This window comes from Glandiceps talaboti, chromosome 13, assembly GCF_964340395.1.
Source record: "Glandiceps talaboti chromosome 13, keGlaTala1.1, whole genome shotgun sequence".
In the NCBI taxonomy this organism is placed as follows: domain Eukaryota; kingdom Metazoa; phylum Hemichordata; class Enteropneusta; family Spengelidae; genus Glandiceps; species Glandiceps talaboti.
The window spans coordinates 9,885,166-9,907,513 of record NC_135561.1 but is presented as its reverse complement, the minus strand read 5'-3'; the positions used below and the strand labels follow the sequence as shown (position 1 = coordinate 9,907,513).

Genomic DNA, 22,348 nt, shown 5'->3' with positions numbered 1-22,348 from the left:
ACGCTAGCATGTAAACGTTAGCAAAAACTCTTACTACTACCTCAGACCACTAAAATACTAGAGTGGTCTGAGCTACTACTACTTGCAAAAAGTATTTACAAGCATTTCCATGTAGGTCAATGAAATATCACCTATGTGGGTTATACTTCAATAGTCGGTCAAACAGCGTAAAGGTCTACATTCTACAATGACAGACATGATTGTTCAACTCGGTGCGATCTAAGATGAATTCACGGTGTATATTTGGTTACGTCGCCTTTGAATTGATGATGACGACTCGTCCGACCTAGACTGTTCTGGTCCAGTTTCAAGTGAAAGTCAGAATTATCACGGTGCCATTGATTATACTAACTGTGATGAAACTCGCCCACTCTAGTCTCTATGACTTCATTAGCCCCAAAATGCAAGAACTTAATAATGGTATTGTAAATCGAAGTTCATGCATGCTCTGACTGTCGCCTGTTTTTTGTTTTCTTACATTTTATACAATTTTGAATTGTTAGCTTTGTATTTCCTGCATTAATGTTGAAAACTGGTCTTTTTACTGTGCGTCTTCAATGCGCAGGTAAAATAGTGTGTTAATCTAGCATCGTGAGTACGCGCTCGCTTATGGTTTCGCATACCTTGGACTGCCTGTCATTCAGTATTGTTTTAGCCTATTTATTTCTAAAGAAAAATGGTCTGTAAAGGGACTGCTTTAGTTGTCACAGTGCCTTTGTGGATTTATAAATCGATTTATGACAAGTGAGTCTACCTATTTTTTTTCCGACCCACTCAGTCAAGGAGTGCGATACACCAATCACCGTGTATTTAGCTTTGTATACAGTGTATGGATAATAGCAAGTTTCGGGACTGAAAAATCATAAATTGTTTGTTAGACTTATTTTTTATTCAATGTAATCTGGGTTGATTGGGAATTTTCAGATATCAGGATTTAAACCTCGGATTTCAACTCAGAAAGGCTATATTTTTTGCCTCAGTCTGAATTATATTAGTAGAACTCTCACCAACGTTCCCAATGTGAAGTGATCTGAAAGTTGGTGAGAGGTCCTCACGTTGGATTGCAGCACTGCATGTTCTTGCCGAGAAGATAAAGAGGTGTAGTAATTATGGTTTAAAACTGACTTTTACAAACGCCAGTCGTGTAGGGTCTATGATTTTTTATGTTGTGGATGAATGCGGCACTTTGATCTGAACCTCAGACCACTATAATAGGAACAGACTAGAATCGCTTTTTGTTTTAGGTGTAAATGGGGCTCTAAACCCATCTTCTCTGTCGTGCATGGTTACCCTTCAAACCTGCTTCAAGCCGAACGTTGTGCAAAACGATACTTCGTGTCTTTACGGTTTTTTTTTGCAATTGTGTTTTAGTGGCCTGAGTCTGAACAAGTGTTCATACAGTACAGCAAAGTCCCACCAACAAAATCCATAGCAATAGATGCAGGAAAACCTCAGTATGGGCGACGGTGAAATCATGGTGTTAATTCTAAAACTGTTGAAAGCAAGAACATATGTTTGTGCAACTTTTGTATTAAAAGCATACCATCCAATTCAAGGACAACGATTTTGTTCAGAAATGGTGGTAGGACTATAATCCTTCCTACCTCCTTCCTTCCTACCTCCATAGTTCAAAACCGCTGATCGTAACTGCATGGTACAGCGCATCTACATTTATTTCTGAGTTCCGGAGGGCATTATTTGATAAGTACCCCATTCGTCCCTGTATTAGATCTTGTATAGTCATAACATTACAAAGATATGTGATTGTTGTGATCATTTCATTTGCTCATTATGTATTCAAGTGTAGTCAAATTTTCTTAGGTGTATGAGCAACTTTACTTCACCAATAAATTCTACTTTCTCACGAGTATTGTAAAATAACATGGCTATAATATGATACTACACAGCACGTTTTAGACGTATTTGCATATCAATGTCATCTTCAAATTTTCTTGAAGAATTCTTCATCCAGATACTCTAACATACCTGCACACCAAATGTCAGCCCATTCAATCGATTAGTTTTGCGGCTGTCATTCATTTTTACTTTGAATTCTTTTATTTACAAAACAAATGACAGTTTTTGACCCCAAAAATGACCAAAAACAGAAAATTGAAAATATCTTGCTGTCATAAACAAATATGAATAGACTTCTCGATAAAATTCCATTTACTCATTGGGAACATCGAACGTACAATGTCAAAAAGTCGCACTGGCGCAAAGTATCATGGGAAAACTTTCTTTGGCACACCTCACTTAGGAAATATAGCCGCAACAAAAAAGTTAATACTGGGATCATGTCTTTTTAAATTTAGCCTTTACCTTATAGAATAGAAGTATCAAAAGTGTATGCACTAACAAGTATCTGTGGTTTGTGCAAACATGCCAAATCGCTGATGATTGTTAAACAACAAAACTTTGCATACCATTGTCATTAATAATTCTACGTTTTACTTCTGAATCAGTTCTAAACACTTACGATTGAAATGATCGTCAACGATACGCTGATTTGTAGTTGAGGGTAATTAAAAATATTTTACAATGACGATTTCGACCATTAGCCGATGGAGGTGACCCCAACCAAACCTGTCACAAGATGTAAACTTGCACACTTTTTGTGTGTCAATATGTCTGTTCTGGTCAGTCTGTTTTGGGAATTTATGGTACACTCACTGTCGCAGTTTTCAGCCAGGGTCACGTTATTCGACGATTACTATTTGGATAAACACTGCAAAAAAGTAACACCCGTCATTGTTGCTTAGACATTTTCCTAGGGTCTTTTTCAACATGATTTATAGTAAGAAGTAACTTTGTTGATGGTGTAGTCACTGAATTTATAACCCTACATCGATGACTTAGTAATTGAACACGCAAATGAATTATCATGAACACTGATCTACAACCGATCCGACCCTGGGATTCGATCACAATTCATGGCGTCGCTTGCCAGTCTATGTCTATGTCTTGGTCACGCAAACGTGAACACTCTGATATCTGAAACACTTCTTTGCTCCAGATACGCACCTTTTTTTCATGGAAAATGTCATATAGTTTGAAGTAAGCTGGGAGAAAATATTAATGAGATATTTGTAGATTTAAATAAGAGTGAAATGATAGTCAAGTGATTTTGAACCATCTCCGTGTATTTTGCTTTAGCGAAAACACTGACAACTACTAGTATGTGATCGCCCGGTCGTCAAATTGCAAAGAACAATGAAGAACAGCTGAACACCTTCCTGTGGTCATCTGTTCCTTTCCGTACCGACTCTCAATTGTTTTGCTGCGTTTACTTGTATATCTTTAATAACAATAGTTTTTTAACTAACACCAATGTTCTTCCACTTTCTTTGCTTTCAAAATCAGTCACTTACTGTTGTAGCCAGTCAAAGACAGCCATCCTCAACTGGAAACACACCATGACAACAAAGATATACCAGAAAGTCATGACGTTTTGAATCATATCATTCGGCCCCCAACCCTGTTTTTGACAATTAAAAAATGCTCTACTACCCATCACAGCCAGCATCAATCAGACTTTTTCCATATATTATATTCCACCCTAACTTAACCCATATGACCGCCCCATTTATAACTCGTATGTCCGGACATGAACATGATTGGCTTTTCGCTGACCAAGGGGTATGAGACCATATGTGGAAGTGGGGGATAAGCTTATCAAATATGACCGTAGTTCCATGTAAATTAAAACTTATAGTTATGCTTATAGTCGTTACGTTTTCAGTTTATTGTGGTACCCGCTTGATGCTTTCTCTGAAGATGCCGACGGGATCAGTCTAAAATTCAGTTCTGGTGTATAAACTACAATGTATCACACATATCATGACTCTCACTATCCAATCCATCGGCTATACACTGGAGAACACAAGGACTATACTGACTGTTTTCTATCCAGCACGAAATAAATTGAGAATACGTGGAACTTATATGTACATGAACAGTAGCTCCGACAACTCTGACAAGTCTCTATATACCCCACCAGGCCTCTTTGCTGGAGTTCGCGGAGCGTGTGTTGTCAGTGCTAATCTCGTCTAGTTCCTATCACCGTGTTCCTAAACAGTATCGTTACCATTTACACCTCCACTCACTAAACTTGGTTTAGTCATAGAAAATAGAGAGGACCCTCTCTATTGTCTATGGTTTAGTTAGATACCAATTGGCATCTGGACTAGAGCTAATCACGAGTCCATCACAACGTGCATGCATCATTTTCTGATGTCCGCATTTGATTTGGACATTGAAGTAAATGATTTTACATTTCTGAGTCTCATTCGGTATTTTTCCACTGTTCTATATGTGGTAGCTACTACTTTTGGCACAATAAAAAAAAAGATGTTACGAAGACGAAAAAAAATATAATCGAGATGCACGATAAACATTTTTGGAAAAAAAGTCACATAAATGACTGCAGTATCCATATTTTTAATTGGCATGATTGAAGACTTTAAAAAATGAATGATGATAAAAGTGAGATTTTGCCTCAGTGATGGTTTTTCTATACAAGCGATAACATCACGATACCGGGTACTTCACAAACATTATCTCACTGACTTCAAAACCATAGTGACTAAATCGTTTCGTACAATTAGACGGCATGATGTTTTTTACGTCTCGCACAAGCATATACAATGGTACACTTTACCAAATTGTAATAGACCATGTAAATATTACATTGACCGATGCAGATCTTGCTCGCGCAGGTTGGGTAGATTTATATGCTACGTTATGCCTTAGGCCTAAAAAATAACTGTTTGGTTTCTGTTACCCGACCCACCTAGTTTTTCACTGCCGACCCTTAACTTTTTTTTTACGTGTTCTTGAAAAACTAACAAAATCGCAACAATTGTGAAGTCTCACGAGACATAGTGGATGCAGAAACTGACATCAACTTAAAAAGACAATATAAAACTGTTCCTCCAATCTGTAATGGTTGTACATCTAATGGAAAGAAGCCAATAACACAGAGATCATTTGGAAAAAATGGAAAACCAGAATTAGACACTCGCACATGAATAAAAATAAATCTACCTACCCCACCTATTTATTTATTTTGCCTAATCGGAACAACACAATTTTTTTAATAGGCCTATTTCCTAACTCAAGCTTAAATTATTGGACCCTTGTGAACCAAAAATGTGCGAAAATACAACGCCAAAATAGTAACGCTTTGCACGGTTTTCACACTGAGCAATACGATTAGATCATAGACAGTGAAGTTCTCCAGTGTCTCTGGTTAGACCGACAACAATGAAACCGTTAGCGGGATCTCAGAGTCATACTCATTCACATACAATTTTTTATGGCTGTTCACGTTGGTTAGCAACATCTCTGTCTTTGAGTTTGAATGAAATCGCTGCCATTCCCTACAGGAAACTGTTCTATGGAATTACATGCCAGGAGCGCTTTCAATATCATAGAATGTTTTGTTGATTTTTTTTTTCTTTTTTTCTTTTTTTTTTTCTTCCTTTTTTTTTTGGGGGGGGGGGTCGACAACTTTTACCAAGACAACCATTATATTAATCATTATAGTAACTACCTAGCATGGCTAATAACCATACTGAGGTAGAACTGTAGATTGCTAAAATGTTATGGGTTGCTGGTTGTACACAACCTCAGCATATGCCACTTGACTTTCAGGCATTAATAGGTGGCAGAAATAGTCCGCACCAGGGCCGCTCTGTAGTCCGCATAAAAGGGTGACTAAGCCCAGACAATATTGTCCAGACCAGATTTGGAGGTGTGAACGCATTTAAAGCTGACTCGGTTCTAAATCTTGGTGCATATTCATGAGGTCGACACCTAGAAAATGAACCATGTGTACATTTCTTTTGTCTTTTGTTAGTTAATTTATGCGGGTAAACTGTGTCTTCACTAACATTTTCCACTAAAAGTTTCAAAATTGTCTTGTTTTTTGAAGGACTACTATAATAATATTTCACCGCCCTTGCTTTATTGTCATATCAGGAAAGTCAAGAACTTGACAAAAGCTATTCAAAACAAAGTAATCAAAGTTGTAAAACCAAAATGGTGCCGTGGAGAGTTGTGTCTGGTCATGTTCTGATCATGGAAGTATAACCCACGGTCTGATCTAGTAGCAGTATATCAACGACGAATCTACATTACAAACAAACAAACAAACAACACACACACACACACGGTGATATTAAAAAGCACGCAACACAAAGGTTGGTTCACATCCCTCGCATCAGTACCGGTACCCATTCTACTGAGTTATAAATATAAATCACATTCTCAGCTACAACATTGAACTTGTATGATACAAAAATCTTCAGAATGTGCGGGCCATATTTTCACTACCGGCATTGGCAGTCAACATCACTGCCTTTAAAAAAAATTAATACAGATAAATGGAAGCAAAAACAATCCTCTTGACGGTAGTTTAGTAGTCAGTTATGAATTATGTAACGTTAAATAACGCTATTCAAATATTTCCCTCTATGCCTCCCATATACCGATAGTAAATCTTCAAACATCCATACAGACATGCGGACTTTGCTCCCTACTAGATACATCCATGTTTTACGTTACTTTCGTATTGCAAATTTAGCTGATGATGTCATGTCAAAGCCACGTGGTCTAAAAACCTGAATCTCCGTACATACATTTCGATATGAAATTATTTATCCGTGATGTTTAGAATTTTGGTCGGTCAATATAGTTTCAATGACCAAGTGTGACCCCCACTGATGTCTAAAGTACTAATATCAGTACCTGACCGGCCATGGCCATGGCCTTGTTTTTGTTTTTGATTTTCTTCAATATTCAAATCTACGTAATGTCTGGTTTGTTAGGCCATAAATTCCAAGCATATTTACCATGATATCACAAATATAGACCAGTTACAGAAAGTAATAAGTGTCAGCAAAATACTGTAATATCGACACTGTTTCACGGATTTTAGGGACGCTGGTGCTTGGATTATTTTACGGTTGACATTACCTAGCCAGTAATATAAGGAGTAGTACATGGGTATTTTATCCCTGGACTCTCTGTCTGTTTATATCGAAATGGAATAAGCTGAAACAGTTCTTCTTTGAGCAGGAAATATGTTGTGATTATGGATATTATATATATACATGTATATAATTGCCAACACATCGGCAACGAGAGTAATGACATTGACTATACGTAATATGTAAAGATGTAGTGTAAAATTGGAATACGGTCGTCAGGAACTAGATTAGGGTAGGGGGAGGCTCAGGAGAAAAATTGTTGTCACGGGAAAAAAACGAATTGGGACGTGCGTGAAAATTCGGATTGTCTGAAAGGGGCCCGGAGTCACGTACAAATATTTTGCTCATGAGTTGAACCAAATTTAACTCCAGGAGCAGACGTTTAACAAGCGTATTTTTAAAAGGGTGACTGGCAGAGAATGTGTGTCTCTTGAAGGGTAGACAATATACTCGCGATAGACTATGGGTTTCAGGCCACTGTGTCAGACGTGGTCTTGGAGGAGTCAGTACAATTCCTCCAAGAGTGGTAAGAGGCCAAGCCTGAAATAGACGGGTTGTGCGGCAAGTAGAAGTTTACATGCCTTGTCTGTGGTTTACATTGTGCACGCAAAACATCCCACAAAACCGGCCATAACTAAAGCGGCATATCAGTAAATATGAAAAACGTGATCTTGGTAATTTGGATACCAGTTCTGAAAATATTCTCCGGGAAAATAGGTTAAAATGAACATCAAGATAGCTGCCTATTTCCCATTGTTTATAAATCGTCAAGAGGTTAAGCTATCCACTCAGATGAACCACTCTTTGTCACTTTATAATCTGGCATTATACATGGGATAATTTCCAAAATGTACATGTTTTATCGTTTCATTTTGGACTTTATAGAAGTTGATGACTAAAATTACCTTACCCTCGATGAAAGTTATGAATGCGACTAGGTTTTACCATAGACAGGGTGGAGGGTCTATGGTTTTACCTACTAGAATTAGTTGCGACAAGATTGTAAATGCACATGGGCGAGTTTTGCCAGATTGCTTTATTTCAAGTGATTTGAAAATTGTGAATGGCGGACTTGGCCGTGGTCCATCGAATTGTCGAGTACTACCGTGGTGGCACTAGTCGTTCCTCACTGGAACGGCAAGTGCCACCTTATGGCGATATTTATTGTCTTTGAACCTTTCTCAACAAATAAATCACACATAACTCCCCAAACGCTTCCATTCTAGAAATCCGGTGCCGACCCTAAACCTTTTTAATAAAGAAGAAAAATCAGTAAAATCGAGAAAATTGTGAGTGAAGTCTTGCCAGAAATGGTCATCAACTTAAAAAAGACAATAAAAAAACGCGGTTCTTCCAATCTGGAATGCAGAGCAGATGTCTTTGAAATAGAATTATTTAGTTTGGTTTAAAATTTAGTTGAAGTGGGCACAAAACTTGATTTGGTTCTGACTGTTCTGAATTTAGGGACACGAAATCGTCTCCCTGATGGCAGGAGTTCAAAGTGTTGGGACATAATGTGGCCTTTGTCATTTACCATTTTCCCAGCTTTGTTTTGTACACGAGATGTAAACATTTCATTCAAATTAGTCTACTTTTCACTCAATACTTTACTAAACACATTTACAATTTTGTTCAAGACACTCTTGTAGCTAGTCCCTAGACTACCAAACCAGCACAAAAAAGAAAATGTTAAACCGACTCAAAACTCCGATAGAATGTCTGTAATACCTTGGCATTTACAAAATTTTAGGCCCCTCAATTGTTGTAGACAGTAAACTCTAGATTGACATTTCTTGTTAATGAAATCTGTGTTGGCCTTAACATTTGATTTATTATCCAAGACTGTTCCTATATATATATATATATATATATATATATATATATATATATATATATATATATATATATATATATATATATATATATATATATATATATTTAGTCACCTGTTCAACTTTAACATTGTCAATAAAAAGGTCGGGCACTACTTTAGGGTTCTTCCTAAAGTCGACCTTTCGTCCAAGTAGTTTTCTTTACACCAAGTAACAAACCTATCAACTTCATCGAAATAAGTACGGTCAGAATTTGACAGGTCAACTAATGCAGAGTTATCAGAATATTTGATAAGTGGATTTGTATCGGTACCTGATGAGCAGTCATTTGTGTAAAGTGTAAATAGTTTGTGTGAGAGTATCGTGCTCTGTGAGGCACCCCTAAATGTTGAATGGAAGGCTGAACTTAATTTTTGGTAGCGAACAAACTGGGAAAGGTTGACAAGAAAATCCATTATCCAGAGGATGAGTTTGGGGTTAACGTTTAAATAACTAAGTTTATGAGCCATCATGTTTGGTTGACTTCTGTTAACGACTGATGAAAAATCAATAACCAATAGTCTTACAAATGAACTTGGTTTTTCAAGATGTGTATACGCATCGTGAAGTAATGTGAGAGTTGCATTATCAGTACCTCTATTACTTTAATATGTAAATTGGTATGGGTCAAGGTGTGAATGTTTTTGTGGGTTTTGACAAAGTAAAATACGCTCGAAGCATTTCATCACAATGGAAGTCAGTGCTACAGGACGATGCCTTGGAAGTTTTTAGGGACCGGACAGATGGTAGATGTTTTCCAAATGGTTGATATCGTATGATCATTGTACGACCAATTGAACAATCTACTGGAAACACTAGCTAACTGCGATGCATAGACATTCAGTAACCTACCACATATGTTATCAGGACCCATAGCTTTCCTTATATTTAGTTTCTTAAAAATAGACAACTCGTTTATCACTGATTTCAAATTAACTCTTCTTTTCTTCTTATTTACTCTCAAGATCTAACCCGATGTTATCTATTTCCTTTCCAAAATCGTGAATATCAAAGCGACAGTACATTACAACTTCGCCTCGCCACCACCCTGTGTTGCTTGGCAAGGTGGTAAATAAAACAAGTTTGCCTTTGGGATTATATTAACTGGGATTGTCGACACTGAATAATCCGGTCAATCATGGCACTGCGCTCATTGTATGTCACGGCGTACAAGTATAAACGACGTTCATACTTCCATGACCATAGTTTCTGCGACCTGTCATTTGTTTGACCATAGACACTCCACCTTTGTGGAGGGTCCATGGTTTGATGGGATGCGTTAATTCTGGCAAACTTGTTTGGCAAATCGATCTGACGCAATATAGCTTGTGACCGTGGCATGCATAGCTTGGGTCAAAATCTATAACGCCATTAAAGTATAAATAATGTTTAAACTTCCACGATAACACATACCTTTGAGAAATTATACTGACAGTATAATTACTCCAAGCACAGACTATTCTCGTGTCAAACTCCGACACGAACTTGTTTTTCCTTGAAGAGTATATCTCGTGAGACCTATGGAAATTATCAAAATCTATATTGTAGTTGAAAAGAGCAAGAATGAAAAGAGGGGAAATTTAAGGGACATCATTTCTATATACACGTGTATTGTGCAAAGAACCCGATATCTTTGACCGCGTTGCCGTCAACCGAGCAATGGTAATATATATATATATATATATATATATATATATATATATATATATATATATATATATATATATATATATATATATATATATATATCAGATCAGTATATATATATATATATATAAGAGGTAAGTCATAAACTGAAGGAAAAGTGCTCAATACTGAGAAGTAGAGCTGTATTTACACAAAGTACACAAGTTATGGTACGGAGGCCGTTACGATCTTCAGACGACTAAATAACGGAAATTCAAGTGATAGAATTCGATGCGCGTTGTTGAGTGACATGGTGGAATGATAGAATGTATTTGTTTTCGTGGACGATTTAGTGGACGATCTAGTGGAATTAATCTCTAAAAAAAAAACATGAATCATGGTCTGAGTACTTCACAAATGTATTCAATGCTCAAGTCCAAAGTGATGAAAGTTTCTCGATTTCCATGATCTTATCAGATCCACCTTGATAGACATAAATTCAGGCATTAATGGTGAGATTAATATCCGACTGTAGTCTTTTGGACAAGGTAATTACTTTGATAGTCTAGTTCCTATACTGTATCATTACCATTTATACCTCCACTCAAAGTATAGTCAGAGTCGTTACTCTAGAAGTCTTGAAATGCATGAGATGCAATTTAAAATTCATTTACAGCCACCCACACAGTCATTAACATCATGTCTTTGTTAATAAATCACAAAACTCTAACCAATAACACAGTCCCTCATAAAGTTAGTGTTTATTGGGACAGTAATGTTCAAATGAGGTATATTTGTCAGCCCATGATGCTACTTATATACTGTTTACATCACCAAAACATTTAGGTTTCACTGATTGGGTGAACAACTTTTTGTGCTATTTGAGGGGCTTTTGGCTAGACGTGGTTTAGTTAGAAACCATATTGGCATCCAGACTATTACTTTGAAGGAGATCATTGAAGAACAATAAAAATAAAACTCAAGGTGTGGATATGGGATCAGTGTGGCATTCTACATAGACATTCTCCAACAATTCTTGTAGACATGTTATGTAACCATTTTTTCTTCACGAAAGGCATGTTCCCACAGGAATCAATGGGGTAGGGGTTTCTAACATTGTCTTTTGAAAGTAAATTACATGTATGTCAAAACTAAAATTATTGTATTTACTAAGAGATGAAATTCTTAAGAAAATTGAAAAGTGGTTATTGGTGGTCATAAACTCGACGTTGTTCGCTTTTTATGAATATCTAGGCGTGATTATGTCAAGCAGTGGTCTATGGTATTTAGCGCTTGCAGCTCAAGCGAGTAAAGCAATGATTGCGGTCATGAGTCAACTTGCAAAACTTGGGGACCTCCTAGTCAAAACTAAATTTAAAAGTTTTTGACTGTAAACTATTACCGATATTAAATTATACAGTGGAGATTTTGGGTTTTAATAGGTCTACTGAAACTGAACGTGTTCAAAGTAAATTTCAGTGTTATATTTTGAGTCGTATATAAACATATATGTAGTCTTTGAGTATGGGAGCTACAAAAATGCTTGACAAGTGTTCATTACGGGAAGTAGGCTGAAATGTTTTGAGATTGCTGAACGAGAGCTGCAAAACTTTAACCTCAGACCACTTCTCCTCAGCCCTGGTTCAAGTTCTTAGGTCATAGTGGTGTAAACTACATCTCAGACCACAATGTAGTGACCTGAGACTACATGCACATGTAGGCCCTACCTACTGGTATATTATGTAACTGCACTTGACGCCAGTGTGATTTCTAACTAAACTGTGTTATTGAAAGAACCGATGTGACGTCATCTGTTTTCTTTGTACCTGACACAATCCTAGCTGCTGTATTTTGGGCATGTTCAAGAGGGACAATGTTTTTAGCTGGCAGCCCATACAGAAGGGCCATTCAGTAGTCGGGTATCGATGATATAAGTGCATGACCAAGGTTCTGACAAACTCCGTTTGTAAGATACTGGCGTATGCGACCATAGACAGTGGAGGGGCCCCCTCCACTGTCAATGATGCGACCTATTGTTCGGGGGTGAAAAAGAACTGATCTACATGTCAACGAGATGTGCTTCTTGAGGTTATAACGGTCATCAATTGTTACACAAATGGTACATGCTGAATCCACTAACTGCACAGAAGACGATCCCATGTTGATGTGGTTCATGAGACGAGGAAGCCTGTTGAACTGAGACGTGATAAGGAGGACCTCGGTTTTGCCATCATTAAACTAGCTTATTTTGGGTCGTTTAATATCATGTGCAACAGTTTCCATCTTAGTTACTGTAGTTGACGTATGTGATTGGGGAAATATATTGGTAAATCTGGTTGTCGTCTGCATGTTGTTGCATATTGAGATTTTGATGTCGGATTAGCTTTCCAAGTGGTGATGTGTATAGACAGCATACGCGTGTAAGAGTGGACCAAGCACAGGGTTTTGTGACACTCCACACTGCAAATGTTTGGTTTCTGATATGCCTTGTACAGAAATGGACTGTTGTATATCTTTGAGGTATAAAGACTCTAGTCGAATGCCTGTAATACCGAGCTCGGAATAAACTTGAAATTATGCTGGAGTCAGAATTTACGGGGGGGGGGGGGGCATGAACAAAATTGAGGTTCAAAGGGAGGGGGGCATGACAATTGTGATGGTCTGAAAGGGCCCCCGAATATTCTGCTCATGATTTGAACCAAAATTAAACCTCAGGAGCAGTTGTTTACCAAGTAAATTTACATTTGTATAAGTGTATGCCTCTCTCTCTCTCTCTCTCTCTCTCTCTCTCTCTCTCTCTCTCTCTCTCTCTCTCTCTCTCTCTCTCTCGTCGCCGCATGTCTCCTTCTCTCTTGCTCTATCTCTCTGTGTGGAGACTTTGTTGAACATTCAAACCACAGGAGCAATCGTTTACCTTGTACTTTGCAAAATTGTTCACTTCATTTACCTACCACACATTTAATTATTAGGCAGCCAATGGCCAAACGAATGTGTGTGTCTGCCAAAATATCTATGTATTAGTTAAAGCGTAGGTAATACAGTTGTAAAATAATTTAATGAGAGTACAATTTGGGTATTGAAGACAATTTTCAAGTACTTTATGGCTTCCAATAATGTGTATGGTTTGAAATATTATGCCGCTAAATGGCCTCCTACATGTCCTTATTTTTCAAACAATTGCCTACTGTGGGAGGGGGACACACCCTCCCCACTAGTTATCGAAGGGGGGTGCCGTTTCTGTCAAGACATAGGATTCAAAAAGAAAACTCTGCTGGTTAAGTTTTTCCAAGTACAGGTTACAGCCCAATGAGCCCACATCCATTTGTAAAGAAATCTCTATGTCTGATATGTATGGACACTGAAGTTGATTTCCACTGTTAGCTTACAGTGTGTCATATAGTGTACCATACTGTACTTCTCTGACGTGTATGGGGAGGGGGTAATGTATAATTGCATATTAAAATATGTGCAGCCGGGGGGGGGGGTATGGACGTCGCCATCTTTCAAGCGCTAAATTACCTGTTAATCGAGATTTGTTTCAAAACATTAGCATGGTTGATAATATATGTGAAAGGGGTAAACTAAGAATGGTTTCTGGGATCGCCTAAGTCAACACGACATATATTGTGGATGGTCTGAGATATTCGATTACGATTCACATCGTCCGATTTCCAATCGTCCCAATATCCATATTAACATTCTTTATCGTTTCAAAATCACAAAAATGCATATGTCGTGGTGGGGTGAGTACCGACTCTAGTTTGGTCTCCGCTCTCTCTCTCTCTCTCTCTCTCTCTCTCTCTCTCTCTCTCTCTCTCTCTCTCTCTCTCTCTCTCTCTCTCTCTCTCTCTCTCTCTCTCTCTCTCTCCCGTCTCCCCCTCTCTCTCGTCTCCGTATCGAAACTTATTCAGTCATAAAATCATCAGGTTTCTGACAATTTCCAATACCTGTTACAAGAAAGACTGCAGTACAAGAATATTTGGTTAGCTACATGTATTACATCTGATGCCTTATACGTGACACGCACGATAATTGTCCAGTTTGCATCAGAGGGTGTGCCTCGCCTTCTGTACATGTGCCGTACGTCTGGCTTGTCTGTCAGTGTCACATTTTGCTTCCCCTCTTCAGTTTTCTCAGATGTTTTAAGAATTTAAACATAGTCAGTGTCTGATCGACAAAAATTCTTTCCACTGAAGTTTAGAAAACATTTAGTGCAACTCTACGTAAACGTCATGTTGATGCATCATACATCATCATGAGACGTCACATTGACCTCACACTTCGCTTCGCGCTTCCTTCAACGTCCGGTCGTTATGAAACTAGTTCGAAGGCTTTCGCTAGCGATAGCGTGGCCAGTCTTGTTTTACTGCGTAATCGTCTAATGTTTTCCAAATAATTATGAATTAATTTATCTTTTTGTTTACACTTTGGGTATTTTACTTGCTATTAGAACTCCCGGGCAACTCATATTTAATTTTCCAACCTTAGAATTTGTTCAATGATCGTCAGGTTTGAGTACTTTCCTAAGCCGGTCCCACAACTGTTATACTTATAAGTTATAGCTGGGCGTTGTGACCGGTAACCGGCTATTATCTACATCACTGCCTACTAGGTACGTCAAAAACACACCGTTCGCACATGTGAGCCTGATTTTAGGCAAAATATCGGGCTATTAGAGTGCATACAGGCCCTTTTGTTCGCTTGTATTGTTTGCATTTGGTATTTGGCATTTCGCACGTTGTTTATTTGCACCATTCACAGTGTCTTATCATGCTTTGTGTAACTTGTAAGCCTAATCGACAACTGGGCCAACGGTTTTTACTAGACAAATTTGAAACAAATTTTGCGTCAGTTTGATGGTAAACCTGCTATATTGACTACCAAACTTAGTTAACCCCAGTTATTTTTACTCATGTTGCATCACCATATATTTAGAAAGAGTATATATGAAATATGAGAGCCATGTGAAACTTCTTCAGTGCAAAATGGGATGAAGATATGAGGGCAAAGTCAGTGCTCCTTATAGTCTCGCTGCCAGACTCGAGACTATCGTCCCTAATCTGTTTACCGAGCGGCGCAGCCGCGAGAAGAGCGGGACCAGTCCCCCTCTATTCTCGCGGCTGCGCCGCTCGGTAAACAGATTAGGGACGATAGTCTCGAGTCTGGCAGCGAGACTATGCTCCTTACAGCAGTTTGTTTTTCCCGCATATGCATACATTACCCATAATCCTTTTAAGTATTCTGCAGATATCTGTGCAATGTGCACTCATGACTCATGAAAATCTGGAATGCACTGTTCGAAGCCAATTGTACAGTTATACTATAAAAACAGGAGTTATGAGTATAATTGAAATAAAACAAGAGAATAAGAGATGAGGGCCCTCAGAATCGTCACGTAGAGTGATATAACAGTTACATGGATGCCGGGCATGTACCCATAGGTACGGGCCCGGGGGGGGGGGGGGGTTCTGCATGCCGAACGTCATTAAGTATTTCCTTTACTTTGGTGCTCATGATCGTAATTTGGATGATGCCCAAGATATTTGAGGCGTGAATACCTGTTGTTCTTCTAAAGGCTTGTTTATTACTGTGAAGATCACACCCTAACACTTAATTGTTCTATAAACGACACATGGACAAGAATACTATTCCCATAGAGGTTAGTCTAGTTAATTCCTGATGGACCGTATTTCGTTCAGCGTTACGTTGTACATAACACGGTCAGTCAGAAACTATAGACGACATGGACGACATGGATGCCATATAATATTCCCAATAGTCACTCAATTTTACTTAGCTAGAAATAATGTCCACAGACTCAAATCTGTCAGCACGTCTCTACTGTGAGTTTGTTGACGCTATTGGCCGGTCAGGTTTGTTAAGAAGCTCCATACACTAGCAATATTTGTGGCCCAATTTTAAACTATTATTGGAAACGATTGTCATGTCATCTAAATCTGTATTACTATGCATCAAACGCGTAGAAATGTGAAACACGTTTAGTGGTGGCGGTATGTAGTGCATAATGAAAAGGCGTACTACGAACATTTATTTCAAAATGAGCCCTGTGATATTACAATCTACGTACGTCCTAACCATGTAGTTCATATCATAAGCCTGCTTATATACATACATATGTATCGAATACACTAGCTACACGTATAGCGTTTATGTACGTATTGATTGCAAGCACGGTAGATTTGAATATTCATTTGTTTACTGCCCGGTTATGGGGGTGAACTCATGAATATATTCTGAACTAAATGCAAATGTATTCAAATCACTTCCGACTCGCAATCTGAACTATTTTTCAGATCGAGTATAATCCGATTAGACAGGCGCTAATGGGAAAGTACAGAAACGTCCACCTCATCAGCATAAAAGTACAGAATTGAACTCAATCTGAACTATAGTACGGAAAGTGTCGTAAACTGTACTATTTTTTCTACTAGTGCATGCTCAGTCTGGATTGCAAGTTCCCTATTGCCCACCCTTCATCATTAGTTGCTAGTGTCAATATTGTATTCACATAGAGTGCAATGCATTGTGTGGAGGATATGATGTCATTGTCTTAAAATGTAATTATATTATTATTTCATTTTTCAGTTAATAAGTTGCTACCCATCCATCATTCTTTGTAATAACTAAATTGTCCATAAGGTGAATATTCATAGAGAAATATACATCTTTGTACCATTTCATACGCTGTATCATGATGGAAACTGGAAGGCCCATTTTAGATAAGGAATAAAATTTATGTGTGAAAAACAGTTGTCTTACAAGAGCTATAGAGTGACTCGGTCGACAATAAAGTGAGGTTCCTCTGTAACCCTTATAGATCTACTGATAAGGTAATACTAAACCCTGGCCTTTTTAGACTGTACATCTTGTTTTTCTCAACAGCTACAGTCAAGGATTTCCACATCGAACCCAAACAATACTATCAACAAAAAGAAGATGGTATTCCAGTTGCAACATCTGCAAATCCTAAAGACTCTCAACTTTCTTTCTTTTCTTTTTATTCCTTATCTAAAATGGGCCTTACAGTCAAGGATTTCAACATTGAACCCAAAGGTAAAGATACAGAGAGCCCACATGAACACAGGGAAACAGAGATTGATGTAAGTAAAAGAGATGTTGACTGATGGAAAACTTATTAGCTTGGCAGGCAACTTTCTTACATTAGTCTATCTGCATAGCAAAAGCTGATTAACTGCAAATGGAACTGTAAGGAAATCGCAGATGCAACATCAGGTGATACAGGGAAGGCAAATATTAGGATCGTTTTTTTTTCCATGAAAAAATCTCTAAAACATTAGTATTTTGATGATAAACAATAAATGGTATGTAAAGTTTTGAGTAGTGCGGTAACAAAGGAGGAAATCAGATTAGTAGAACTGTATCTTTCCATATGTTGAGTTCATTGTGGTTTTTTATTGTCTTTTTCAAATTCCAGGATGAACAAGAAAAATTAGAACTGATAAAGAAGGATGGCGAGTCAGGTAAATAACACAGTAACATATTTATGATCATAATGGTAGAATTGATGTTACTGCTGATGACACCCTTTTGTTCTAACTTGCATATTCATCACATATAAAGCTTTGGGATATGAGGAGATCAGTATACCATCTCACTATTAATAAATAATTATTTAAATCAGTACGTACATACTACATACACTTGTGCCTGCACTGTTTGAAAAGACAGTATTCATGTTGTAGTGTTTAGTAACTCTTTGATTTTCTCTTATGTTCACTGCATTGGATAAGTATCTGTTATTTTCAATATCTTTACATGAACTGAATATTTGAAAACTTTACACAGGTATTCTACATATGTATAGCAAGGAATTTAAATTAGCCATCCTTATAATAGGTATAGTTATTGAATTTGACATTACATCTATTTTTTCAAATCTCTATATTAAAAATAAGTACATATTTTTATATGAACAATTGTATTTTTCAACTTTCAGAATATATTCGACTTTGGTACAGCAGAAAGCATAGTGGGACAAAGATTTTTTTGCAAGGAAAGGCTTCTTGTTTGAAATATGACAGAAAACACCTAAATGCTATTATATCTGGGAGTGACTATGAACCTGTCAAAATGGGATGGCAGGTTGTACAAATACAAGTTGGAGGTAAGGTTCAAATTTGTTTTCTGTTTGTTTGTTTGTTAATTTGTAAGGGAGTAGGTTTCTTAAGGAACAATTACAGTCAGGTTTATTTCTGCCTTTAGTATCCTTGCATTGATTACTGCTATCAACTTCCATCCGATCATACCTTGGTAATACACTCAGCATTGAACTGTGTAATTGACATGCGTTCGACCATTTTGAGATTTCCTGCAAAGGTTTATGGAGAAACCTCATGAACTGACACCATGAATATCCTAAACTCTTTGTCTTAACAGTAAGAGTGTAAAAACAAAAAGAGTTGAATCTTAACAGGAGGTTATTCCATAAACCTATACAGGAAGTTCCCAAACACAAGCACGTGTCAAATACAGCAGAACATCTTTGTAAGATTTCAAACTTGAGTAAGTTACCAAGGTGCTATTTTATCAGCAAAAATCATAATTATTCAAATTTAAAGCAGTAATTAATTCACACAGAAATAAATCTGAAAAAACTTTTCCTTCAGGTTGCTGATATCTTTTGTACTTGCGCGGTTCAATGTAACAGTGTTACTGCTAGTATCATTAGTGAGACACAGTCACCTTTAAGGTGTAACATCAACAATTTCACCAGTAAGACATATCAATCAGTGTTCTCAGTAGATCACTATAGATTTGTCATTCTTCAAGAGTATAAATGAAATAATATATCAATATATTATAATTAGGACCACTAGAAGCACTGGTTGAAAGCAAGGGACAGGACTCCTTTAGTGCTATCAGGTCACTCGACACATTTCTTTCTCATTATTTGAAATAAAAGTCATGGTGTTATTTATTCTCAGCTATTTTAGACAGTTCTGCTTTGGTAATATATACTCAGGAGAAACTAGTTTTTTGCCTTTAAATACCTTGAAAAAGAATTTTTATTCGAAACGTTGGATTTTACATCTATTTATTCAGACTGTCTCACAAGTTCCTTATACATTAGTTTTTTACTTGTTTTGTTTGACTACACTTCCTATACCATTATGCTTTTAATATCCATGGAAACAATTTTAATCATTTTTTGTTACCATTGCGACACTCGTGCATTACACTTTAAGGGTGTAAAGTGGTTTAGTAACCAATACATGTTTGATATATATGTGTATAATGGCTGCTTGTGATAATTTTAAAATATTTCAACTGTAAGGGGTTGTGCTAATTCTGAAGAAAACATCAGATACACATAATTGTTGAGTTTCAAACATATACATATATAGTACTCCATTGCCTTGGAATTAATCCCTCCCTAATCAACTACAATACATGCCAATAGATATTCAAACTTGATTTTGCAGATGAAGTTCTTCTTCAGTTGAGTTCAGAAGATAAGGGAAAAGTAACATTCCCAAATTTTGGAAAGAAACTTTTGAAAGGTGGTAAGTAGCCATTTCTTAATAAAATAACATTCAATGTGAATTTTCAAATAGCATCTCTCCAAATTTTTATTAGCATAGGAACTATATTACTTTTAAGCTTCTCCACTACAGACCACTTCCTTTACCAATACTAGTAGATACTGTATTTGCAATGCACCAAAGTAGTATTGCATTCCTGTATGCAAATGAGGGCAAGAGTGTTAAATTTTAAACAAAATTGTGTGATCTCACTATGATTTTCACAGTAACTTCCAGTCCCACATAAATATGTGTGATAGTAACATAACCCTGCTGCATTAGTGGTGTTAATGTGTATGGGTATATTCACAAGTACTTACAGTGTTTTCTGCAGATATTTCATTCACTTGATGCTTGTGAGTGAATGGCCTCAGAGAACGCTGAAAGCACTAGTGTAAATACAGTCAGTATGCCACACTCGCACTGATGTGACTTTTAACTTTGTTCTTCATGCGAGTAACATTTTCTGTAGCAAAAAATGTAAAGTTTTGTTCATTTCAGTAATGACAGTTATTCAGAATTGTGGCAAAGTTTCTGCATTTCCATATTCATTTTTTCTATCTCTCCTAAAATTAGGGTCACCTCAGGATATTTATGACGAGCATGTGTAATTGTATACTTTTAAACGTGTACTTTGATTCTTAGAGGAAATTCTTTATGGTCCAGACAAGGTGGAAGAGATGAAAAGACTGGTGAATATCTGATTGGTTGTGTGGTATTAAACCATGGTAAGGGTGTAGTATACACCTGGTTTTTGGATGGTGAGGAGTTAGACAGAGGCAAAGATCTATCAATTATACATGTCTCGGAAGAAGGCTGTTACAGCTGTACAGTGGAGTTCAATGGTGTTTTGCAAGATTCAGCAGATGTCAATATCATAAGCATAGTGAAAACAAATGGTAAATAAGTTTGTATTCTCCTAGCATTATGTAAGAAGAGGGTCAGAGATAGATAACACCAATGAAGCTTCTTTAGTAAGCAGTCTGAGTCCCTGAAAGGTTTCTTGGAAACTTGTGACTTTTGCCAACTTTTTACAATGAATATTTGTCACAGGAAAATTATATAGACCAAGAGGACAATTTGTGATCAACTTTACTTAAAAATTATAAACCATATAAAATTCTAATTATACCAATTAAGTGTGTGATTAAGTATTTTTACGTCTATTTGTTTCAATCTTTTTTTGTTCAAACAGCTGATATTAAATTGAATAAGGAGGATCTTACATTTGATGAAGAGATTGGAGCAGGCAGCTTTGGAACAATCTGGAAGGGGAAATGGAAAGGTGCCCCAGTTTCTATAAAGGAGGTACACTTGAAACTGGATAGGATTCCACACGAAGTGGAAGTTAGCCGGTAAGTTTTGAAATTTTGTCTTAGAACCAATTCATTATCATGTGTCATGCACTTGTTTGTGTGATTCTATATGTACATTGGTATGTATAACATAATGTTTGTTCCTTTACATACATACTTACATACATACATACATACATACATACATAACTGCATACATACATACATACATAAATACTTACATACATACATACATACATACATACATACATACATACATATACATACATACATACATACATACATATATACATACATAACTACATACATACATACATACATACATACATGATACATACATACATACATACATACATGCATGCATGCATGCATGCATGCATGCATACATACATACATACATACATACATACATACATACACACACATACATGCATGCATGCATACACACATACATACATACACACACACACAAATACATACATATATAGATGCATGCATACATACATATGTATTCATGCATGCATGCATACACAAACACACACACACACACACACACACACACAATAAAATGAGATTCAATGAAAACAATTTTGCTCAGTACCACAGATATCACCAATGGTGATCAACGATCACTATGATACATTTGTGTTGAATGTTCCCTTGTATGTTTACATGTATGTATTGTCTCATTAAGTTTTAGTCTGCTGATGACATTCAATAATAAACTTCATATATTATATTGACTTTCTTTATTTCATTTACTCTTGTCAGAAAATTAAGACATCCTAATGTGATAACATTGATTGGTGCAGTCATCACCAATGTAAAATTTTACATTGTGAATCAGTACATCAAGGGAGATGACCTGGCTCAGTTGTTACATTACAAACCAAAATCAGAACAGGTAAGATTGGGAATTATTACAACTTTTCTAAAATAATGTTTTAAACATCCTTCAAGTTAAATTTACTGTTGTTATC

At 36.9% G+C, this 22,348-nt stretch overlaps 1 long non-coding RNA gene across 1 annotated transcript; it reads left to right on the top strand.

The window, feature by feature from the left end:
• Window positions 1-18,554: 18,554 nt before the first annotated feature.
• On the top strand, window positions 18,555-20,767 carry LOC144444500 (uncharacterized). The gene is made up of 3 exons (XR_013481845.1): window positions 18,555-18,635; window positions 19,954-20,034; window positions 20,698-20,767. It is a non-coding gene; the product is annotated as an uncharacterized LOC144444500 (long non-coding RNA).
• Window positions 20,768-22,348: the final 1,581 nt, after the last annotated feature.